This window comes from Macrobrachium nipponense, chromosome 42 (genome assembly GCF_015104395.2).
Source record: "Macrobrachium nipponense isolate FS-2020 chromosome 42, ASM1510439v2, whole genome shotgun sequence".
Taxonomy (NCBI): Eukaryota; Metazoa; Arthropoda; class Malacostraca; order Decapoda; family Palaemonidae; genus Macrobrachium; species Macrobrachium nipponense.
The window spans coordinates 45292655-45303450 of NC_061103.1; the positions used below are offsets into that span (position 1 = coordinate 45292655).

Genomic DNA, 10796 nt, shown 5'->3' on the forward strand with positions numbered 1-10796 from the left:
CCAAAGATAGCAAGAACTCCTCACGTTTTGACAATACATGTTTGAGAAGTTGAAAACAGTTACTCTCTCTTTAGCAAATCTTGGAATTATAATACCCAAACCTCTCAGTTTTCTAAAGTGTCTCTCCTGTACTACAGAAATAAAATCGTCAAGAGTTTTATTAAAAAGTTTCTTAAAAATTACACCATCAATGAAAGAAAGAGAATCAAACACCTCTCGCTTCAACCCTGTAACAAGGTCGTTCTGTTTCTCGATGGTTTTCTGTTTATTACTGATTTCCATATTCAACAAACAATTTGTGGCATCTTTATAAAAATGTGAATTGTACAAGGTAGATTTGTAAAGTCTGAATTTAACAAAATTCGGACAATATTATTACATTGGCAGTATTGATTTTCTTCAATACTGCCAATGTAATAATATTGTTCCGAATTTTGTTAAATTCAGACTTTACAAATCTACCTTGTACAATTCACATTTTTATAAAGATGCCACAAATTGTTTGTTGAATATGGAAATCAGTAATAAACAGAAAACCATCGAGAAACAGAACGACCTTGTTACAGGGTTGAAGCGAGAGGTGTTTGATTCTCTTTCTTTCATTGATGGTGTAATTTTTTAAGAAACTTTTTAATAAAACTCTTGACGATTTTATTTCTGTAGTACAGGAGAGCACTTAGAAAACTGAGAGGTTTGGGTAATTATAATTCCAAGATTTGCTAAAGAGAGAGTAACTGTTTTCAACTTCTCAAAACATGTATTGTCAAAACGTGAGGAGTTCTTGCTATCTTTGGGGTTGGAGTTCTGCCTACCTAACTATAGACCAAATTATACCAAATTCTTTCTTCCAATAGAGTCGATCTTTCACAGGCTGTCAGCATTACCTTTCCAAGTAAATAAAAGTGACCTTCAGAAACAACTCTTCGAACTATCTCAAGGTGCCTTTAGAAAATTGAAAACACAGTGGACTCCGTTTTTCAGAAAGGAAGATCATGAAACACTTAAAACAATGGCAAGTAAAGAAAACCTCATAATCACCAGACCAGACAAAGGAAAAGGGACAGTCATACTGGAAAAACTGACTATACAAATAAAATGCATAATATTTTAAGTGATCAAACTAAATTCACTGAAATTGGAGTACCTGACTTTTATCATATTATTAAAATGAAGACAAAAGAAAATAAACCAGGTTTTTACGAACACTAAAAGCTGAGAAAATCATTGATGAAAACACATATCAAGATTTGTTTGTGACTGGATCTCATATGGAATTCTATATGGGCTGCCCAAAATACATAAGCCCAATACTCCTTTGAGGCCCATTCTGGCATCATACAATACGCCTAATTATAAATTAGCTAAATTTTTTGGTACCCTTACTTGAACCACTAACAAAAAATAATTTTACTCTGAAAAACTCGTACCATTTTTAAAGACAAAATTTTATCACAAGACTCAGGTTTATTAATGGCCAGTTTAGATGTGGAATCTCTATTCACAAATGTCCCCGTGGAGGAGACAATTGACATCATATTAGATAAATTATTTCCTGAACCCGATTCTGTTTTTAGCAATTTTAACCGGTCTCATTTTAAAACATTTTAGAATTAGCAGTGCGGGACACTGCCTTTGTTTTTGATGGTAAACTTTTTAAACAAACAGACGGTGTAGCCATGGGCTCTCCTTTGGGCCCGACATTCGCTAACATCTTCATGTCCTCCCTGGAGGAGCGCATGCTTGATGATTGTCCTCTTAGGTTTCACCCTATTTTTTTTTTTACGTGAGGTATGTGGATGACACATTCGCATTATTCAAGAGAAACTCTGATATTGACTCTTTCTTAGCGTATGTTAATTCCAACATAACAATATTAAGTTTACGGTCGAAAGAGAGGAAAATAGTCAACTGGCTTATTTAGATGTACTCGTTACACGAGAGAATGGCTCTTTTAACACTTCTGTTTTTAGGAGAAAACTTTTACGGGTCTAGGATCTAATTATTACAGCTCATGTTTTTATAATTTTAAGCTTAATTCATTGTCAACTCTTATACATAGGGCATTTTTTTTTTATCACATCAAACTGGCATTCCTTCAATCAGGAAATAAATTACCTATGGAATATTTTAAAAATAATTGCTTCCCTCAAAAGCTATTTTATAAGAGGCTTCGGAGTTTTCTTAATAAGCGGTTTTTTAACAATACGAAAACATTTATCACGGTACCAAAGTTAGTCATTATGCAAAATTTCCATTTTTACATGATGACTCCTTCAGCAAAAAGTTTACTCAGATTATGGAAAAACACTATGGTGCAGTTTATATTAAACTAATACCAAAAAATCCATTAACAATTGGGTCTTTCTTTAAATATAAAGATCGATTGAGTCCCTTCTTGACCTCAAAATGTAGTATATAAATATACTTGCCCAAAGTGTAACTCTGGGACTTACGTGGGATCTACGAAGAGGTTACTGAAGGTCAGAATCGATTCTCATCGTGGAATAAGCTTCGAACAGGAAGTAGGCTCTCCAACCCTGAACATTCAAATATCAGGAACCATGCAAAAATCTGCAAAACACATATCGAAAGAGACGATTTTTGCATTATAGGGCAAACACCAAACCCCCAAGAATTACCCATTTTAGAGTCATTACTCATTAAGCAGCTGGTTCCCCAGTTGAATACCCAAACCTCCTCCATCCAACTGTACCTTAGTTAACGTGTCTCCTTTTTTGTTGTCTCCTATCATTCAGTCTTTCTCTCTCTTAACTTAAGGTTGGTTGGCGGTTCCAGCTTTTAAATAATAATTTTCTGTAATTTTATATTTTAGTAAATTTTAGTCTTTTTACAATTTTTTTAATTTTTTAGTAAATTTAAGATTGTTTTATATATTATTATAATTAATTGACAGATTCCCAGAAGATGTAATAAATGTTTATTACGAAACGTTGGAATAAAAAACTATGTAGATTGGCCTGTTTCCTTCAGTCAACACCTGATATTTGATGTATTCCTTGGTCGTCACCTGCCTGCCCCTTGGTTTGTATATATATATATATATATATATATATTTATATATATATATATATAATATATCATATATATATATATATATATATATATATATATATATATATATATATATATATATATATATATATATATAGATATATGTATGTATGTATGTATGTATGTATATACATAAATAATATGATATATATATATATATATAATATATATATATATATATATATATGTATTATATATCTATATATATCTATATATATCTCTATCTATATATATATATCATATATATATATGTCTATATATATATTATATATATATATATATATATCTATATAGCTATATATATATATATATATATATATGTACATATATATTATATATATATATATATATATATATATATATATGTATATATGTATGTATGTCATATATGTGCTCTCTATCTCTCTCTCTCTCTCTCTCTCTCTGTCCCACCGCCACCCCCCAACCGCCACCGCCACCCCCACCCCCACCCCCACCCCCGCCCCCTCCCCACCGTCTCTGACGTTATAATCTTATTCCGGAACCGATTCTGCCATCTGGCCGTTTAATTTATACTTTGGCGTCGACTCCTGCCATCGTTTAAATAAACAAGCTTAGTTATGTCCGCCACAGCGGCATTAATATATCACGACTAACAGTCTATGTGATTTCATGGTCACATATCGCGCACTGTTTTTTTTTTTTTTTTTTTTTTTTTCTTTTAATGGTGGGAGGTCCACGCGAAAGCGCCTTCAAATTCGGAGCAGGAACGATGTGTAGGAAGTCGGTTTTTCGCTGAGATGCGAAACTTAAAATGACCAATATCATGAATTGACGCTAATAAATCTTTACGTAATTCGGATGATATGTTCCCATAAACGAACGTGAATAAAGATTATTTACAATTGCGTATACATCTCTGTCCTTACGCACGCATCGCGTAGGCATTTATATATATATATATATATATATATATATATATATATATATATATATATATATATATATATATATATATGTATATGTATGAAATAAAACAAAAGGGTATCAAGTAACGAAATAATGACCGCACGTATATAATATTTTAATCTACGCATATCTCTGTAGAACTTACGCACGCATGGCGCAGGTATTTAACCACCCTCGCCCCCTCCCACACCCCCTCCCCCCCCAAAAAAAAAAGAGAGAGAAACAGATGACTATCTGAATTTATCCACGGCGCTACGTAGCGCTACGTATACAGAGACGAATGACTTTTGCATCTCCTTCTGAGAGACGGACGAGCGGGAACATATGTAATTCCTCTTATCCGCAAAGCATCTATAGATCTCTCACGCTGAGGGAAGGCTGGGGAAAGAATCAAGCCTTTTATGCCACGATACAAAAAAAAAAAAAAATTGTATTTTCCTTCCTTCAGCCTTAGGCTACAATTGAGCGACATTCGGTCAGTTCTCGTCTGTTCTTACAAGCTACTTTGTTGCTGTTGTTGTTTGTCTTGTTAGATGGGTTTTAGGGAAGGTCTATGGAAGGCTAGAAAGGTCTGGAAAAGGTATTTGGCGTTGAGTTAAAGATACGGGAATTTTAGGATAGGATATTCATGATTTATTTATTAGAACCATTGTAAAAAAATTAATTATTTATGTCGTTCTTGTTAGGGGGGTTTTAGGGAAGTCTATGAAACAGCCTAAAAATGTCTGAAAAAGGTGTTTCGCGTTGAGTTAAGGATACAGGAATTTTAGGATAGGATATTCATGATTTATCTATTAGAACGAAAATGTAAAAAAAATAATTAATGTACATATTAAACAGTACAGGAAAATTATTTTTGTTGTTCTTGTCAGAAGGGTGTTCGGGAAGGTTTATGAAATAGCCTAAAAATGTCTGAAAAAGGTGTTTCGCGTTGAGTTAAAGATACAGGAATTTTAGGATAGGATATTCATGATTTATTTATTAGACTGCAAATGTGAAAAAAATAAATAATATGCATATTAAACAGTACAGAAAAATTATTTCTAATAAAACACAGCATATTTATTTTACTTGTCGTTGGTGAAACGAGACTCTATTCGATTGTAGATTTTAGCACGATTTAATTTACGTTAAAAGTTAGGAATAGAATGCTCACAACTTATGCATGAGGGGAAAATCTTGCACACGTCTAGAGTAAGCTGGAGATCGGATCACGCCTTGTTTCGTCTTGGTAGACGTTTTTACTTACGCTATTAAATAATAGTGATTTCCGTATTCGGCACATCCGAAAGAGAATATGCGTGCTGACCCGGATGAGGAAGGTGAATTAATGAGATGGAATGGTGGCTATGAGTGATATGAAAAGGTTATAGTGGCGGTAATTCATGTTAATGAATTCATATCAATGAGTTCTGTTTCCCCCTGTTTCCCCGGAGGTTTTCACCAGTACCCTACTTCTGCTGAAACACACACAAAAAAAAAAAAAAAAAAAAAACATCTACTCAATCAATAGTGCTGCTCACATTGAATGCGGTATTCGAAGCCTCCAATATCGACTTGAGATTTAATATTTACGTACCGTAGCTAAAATATTGTACGCAAGATTATTCTAAAAAATTACATCATTCATATTTTCAAATAAATTTAAACCTCATTAACTAAAATCCCGCTCTTGCGTCCTAATTTTATTCCAGATCCTGAACTGGAACTCTAATTATATGCAGAACCTCGAAGGATATCAGTTATTTCCTTCTGTGACATTACTTTAAAGTAATTCTCTACCAACTGGAAACGTTCAACAGACAAATACAAAGAAACTTAGAATACACATGTATTCCAACGTGATATCATATTCACGAGTATAACTGTAGAAATACCATAACCATGCTCTCTGGAACATGATCTATACAAGTACTCCTGACGCAAATAGAATTTATATATGCCATAAACATGATTTATATATACATGCTAACACACAAAGGGGACATGCTTATATGCAAAGGCATAAACTAATTACATACACTTAAAAACACGATGCACATTGACAAAAATGTATACACATTGTACACATATATGCACAAAATTAATATGCATATACATTGAAAAAAATATATTACATACATGCGCAAAACCAAAATGTACGTATACATATACATAAGTATGTAGATGTAGACATGAATGTAATGAGCAGATATCGCGCGAATGTGAGGTACATACATGAAAACAAAACCATGATATAATCATTTATCAAAATTATGGACATATAGACGTAAAAACATAGTATAATTACATGTCAAAAATAATTTTTATCATTGATTATGCATATCATATATATAATATATAGATATATATATATATATATATATATATATATATATATATATATAATTATGTATATATATAAATGTGTGTGTATGTATGTACTTGAACGAACAAAAAAAGAGAGAAAAAAACACACTAAAAGCATGACTTTTTCTTAACTACAGAGAGATAAGGCAAAACTCACCTGGGTCAACTGGACAGGTTATTCTTGCGGCGACGTTAAATGAATCGTGAAATGTCGAAGGAGAGAGAGGAAAAAAGGATTATTTGCACTGTCTCAAAGTCACAATTTCGCTCACTCTATCTCTCCCTTTGAGACAACCGCGCGCGCGTGCACGAAAGAGAGAGAGATAGAGATGAAACTTCACGAAGCCTAATTCAGGTCTATCTCGGTGAATAAAATAACAAAGATTGTTTTTATTTCAGTTTTTTTTCAAGATTTATTTCACACGTCTCTGTATAATGCAACGGTCGGATTGAAACAAATTCTCTCTTATTTTTTTTATTTATTTTCGTTTCCTCTTCTCCTTCGACATGCGCTATTTTACTTTTTATATATCTTTTTTATTGTCTTTTCATTGGTAGTTCACAGTTTGCTATCCAAGTGAAACATACGAATTTTTCTTTTAGTTTATAATTATTTGTTCTTGACAATTGAATTTTTTTTCACTTCACTTTCGAAATATATTCCTGTTTGCAAAAATCAAATTAAAACATTTATTAACACGGCCGAAAACTTTGTGTTTGGTTAACATATAGTATAAGACACCAAGGATAATACTCACACAGTCAATATATATATATATATATATATATATATATATATATATATCTATATATATATATATATATATATATATATATATATATATATAATATATTATATGTACAGATTTTGGCAATGCGGTCGAATTGACTTATTACATTCGATCATAAATTTGATTGACATTAGAACTTCAATGGTAATAACTATGATCCAACTCAGTCCTAGAATATGAATACAACTTTGATAAAAAAAAATATTTTGACGTGATGAATTATGACAATCATAAATTCGTGTAAAACGAAAATTCACGTAAACGGGAAACAAAAGAACGAGATTAGAAGAAAGAACAAGATAGAGATAAAATGGCAGCCAAATAAGAATTAATTAATGAAAAATGATAGACATAGTATTAATTTTGCCCGAGCATTTGATCAGTCAAGACAGCCGAGAATTAACAAGACTGGCAGTCTTAAGTTTTGAGAAGACCAATTGAACGTGGCACCAGAGAGAGAGAGAGAGAGAGAGAGAGAGAGAGAGAGAGAGAGAGTGCCCAGATGCCGTGGATGGCGTCACAAATACTGGGGTCAGTTACAAAAATCATAATTGATAGGAGGGGGCTACTGGCTCTGGCTAAGAAATGAACTTTATTATTATTATTATTATTATTATTATTATTATTATTATTATTATTATTATTATTATTATTATTATTATTATTCATTGGAAACGTGAATTTACTATTATTATTATTATTATTATTATTATTATTATTATTTTATTATTATTATTATTATTAACTTCTGAACATGGTTACCCGAGATTAATCGTTAACGCTGTCAATCAAGAGACCACGTTTACGTACACAAACACACACATACACACAAACATAAATCTTTACGCATACACATGTGTATGCATAACCATATATACACAGTTAACGACCAGATACACTCACGTGTGTAATCGCCCGTGAAAACGGCCGCTTATTGCTACCATAAAACTGTGGGGATCAATAGAGAAGAATAATTCGTGTATACACACACATACACACACACACACACACACACACACACACATATATATATATATATATAATATTAATATATAATATATATATAAATATATAATATAATTATATATACTATATATATATATATATATATATATATATATGATATATATATATATATAATATATATATAATATTATATATATATATATATATTATATATTATATATATATATAAAACACACACACATTTGTCCTGATACTACACAAAGAAATCTTAAGAATAAGGAGGAGGAGGAGGAGGAGGAGGAGGAGGAGGATAGGAGAAAGTCTCCCATAACTTCTGGCTGGGTAAACGAAGGATAAGGAGGAGGAGAAGGAGGATTCTGGCCCACCCCCCAAAAATCCCAGTAAGAAGTTTCGGTGGCGTCTTCGAGGGGAGTTTGAAATAGGGGGCGGTGGGTGGGAGGGATAGATGGGGGGAGGAAATGGAGCGAGGGAGTGAGGTAGGCGAGGGAATAGGGAATTGGCAAGGGGGGAGAGAAGAGAGAGGAGAGAAGAGAGAGATGGAGCTGTGAGAGAGACCCGAGGTCACATGGACGAGAGGGAAGCGAAATGTGTAACTTCATTCATATCTCTCTCTCTCTCTCTCTCTCTCTCTCTCTCTCTCTCTCTCTCTCTCTCCTGGATCCTTGGCTAGCTACAATGGCGTCTACGATCTACAGTCTTTTCCAGAGGAGATATTTTTTTTCATATCTATTTTATTCATAATACATTAAGTCCTTTAAAAAAAGAAAAACAATTTGAAACTCGTGTTTCGCTTTGTCCTGTAAAGTTTACACGTTCGAGAGAACTTTTCTAAAGTAATTATCTTAAGTGATTTGATATTGTACTGATTTCCATATTTTTACGACAATAGCCAAATTATATATATGCGTATATATATATATTATATAGATATCTTATATATATATATATAATATGCTTAAAAAATCACAGTAGATGCACGGTGACTTCATAAATAAGCGAATACCACGGAAATGATAGTTTCAGGTATCCAAGCGCTTTCGTCTTTATTCAGACATCGTCAAGGAGCTACTGACGATGTCTGATAAAGACGAATGTCCTGAATAAAGACGAGCGCTTGGATTCCTGACTATCATTTCCCGTGGTATTCGCTTATATATATATATATATATATATATAACTATATATATATATATATATATATATATATATATATATATATATAATATATACACACACTTATGTCATTCACCATTCATTACTAATTCTCACTCATGTTTCCAATGTGTCATGCCAACGTTTAAAAAGCCATTGGTTATTAAGACTAAATTTGTAATTCATTCTTAGAAACTGTTTCCTGTAATGAATTCATTCATCTGGCAACAATTCAATATACATTTTATACATTTGTCGTTCATGATAACATAACTGTTATCTGTAATTAATACATTCATCTGGGAATAACTCAATTAAAAAATTTGTTCCAAATATTCAAATATGTAGTTTAACTAGGAACACATTAATCTGACAATAACTAAAAATAAGTTTTTTTTTTCAAACATTCAACTGTGTATAATTTTAACTAGGAATACATTCATCTGGCAATAACTCAATTTAACATTTTTCCAAACATTCAACTGTGTATTTTTACTATGAATACATTCATCTGGCAATAACTCAATAACATTTTTTTTTAAACATTCAACTGTTTAATTTGACTAGGAATGCATTCATCTGACAATAACTCAGTATAATATTTTTTCCATACATTCAACTGTGTAACTATACTATGAATTTAAAATTAGTTTCCAAACATTCAACTGGGTCTTTTAACTAGGAACACGTTCATCTGCCAATAACTCAATTTAAAATTTTTTCCAAACATTCAACTGTGTATTTTAACTGGGAATACATTAATCTGGCAATATCTCAATTCAAATTTTTTTCCAAACATTCAACTTTGTATTTTTACTTGGAATACATTAATCTGGCAATAAATTCGGTATACAATTTTTTCCAAACATTCAACTGTGTAATTCTACTAGGAATACATTAATATTGCAATAATTCAGTATAAAACTTTTTCCAAACGTTCGACTGTGTATTTTTACAAGGTCATAATCAGGTCAAATGTCAACACACGTTCTATACTTCCTTCCAGAATCATTCTGCTCCAGGTGTCAGGCAAATTTCAATCATATCTCAAAAAAGGGTCATTCATGTGAATCCACATAGCAACACTGAACAGAGTTAGAACATCGAATAAAAAAAATATATATAGATAAAAACGAAAAGAAGACAGTCTTAGGAGCAAGGCTGATAAACAACTTTTTTTTTTTTTTTTTAAATAATTGATCTTCGCAACGTTATAAACAAGAAGAGGAACGCAATCAATCAATCACCACACGACAGACATCACATCGTTTGAGAGGAAGGGGGTGGGGGGGTCAAACAATGATGAGTTTACAGAGAATTTTCCGTTTCTAGTATCATTCGATTCAGAGAGAGACAGAAACGGACAGAGACAGCGAAAGAGAGAGAGAGAGAGACTCAGTGTGGTGTGTGGCTTTCGAAAACGCTTGGCAGCCGACCAAAAGAACAAGGAGAGAGAGAGAGAGAGAGAGAGAGAGAGAGAGAGAGCTCCTCTCTCTC

At 32.3% G+C, this 10796-nt stretch overlaps 1 long non-coding RNA gene across 1 annotated transcript in view; it reads right to left on the minus strand.

Annotated features, from left to right (window-relative positions):
- Positions 1-10796, minus strand: part of LOC135213446 (uncharacterized) — a 244314-nt gene that overhangs the window by 233242 nt on the left and 276 nt on the right. Inside the window, exon 2 of the long non-coding RNA XR_010314127.1 lies at positions 6527-7032. This is a non-coding gene — a long non-coding RNA (uncharacterized LOC135213446). The remainder of the gene's footprint in view (positions 1-6526; positions 7033-10796) is intronic.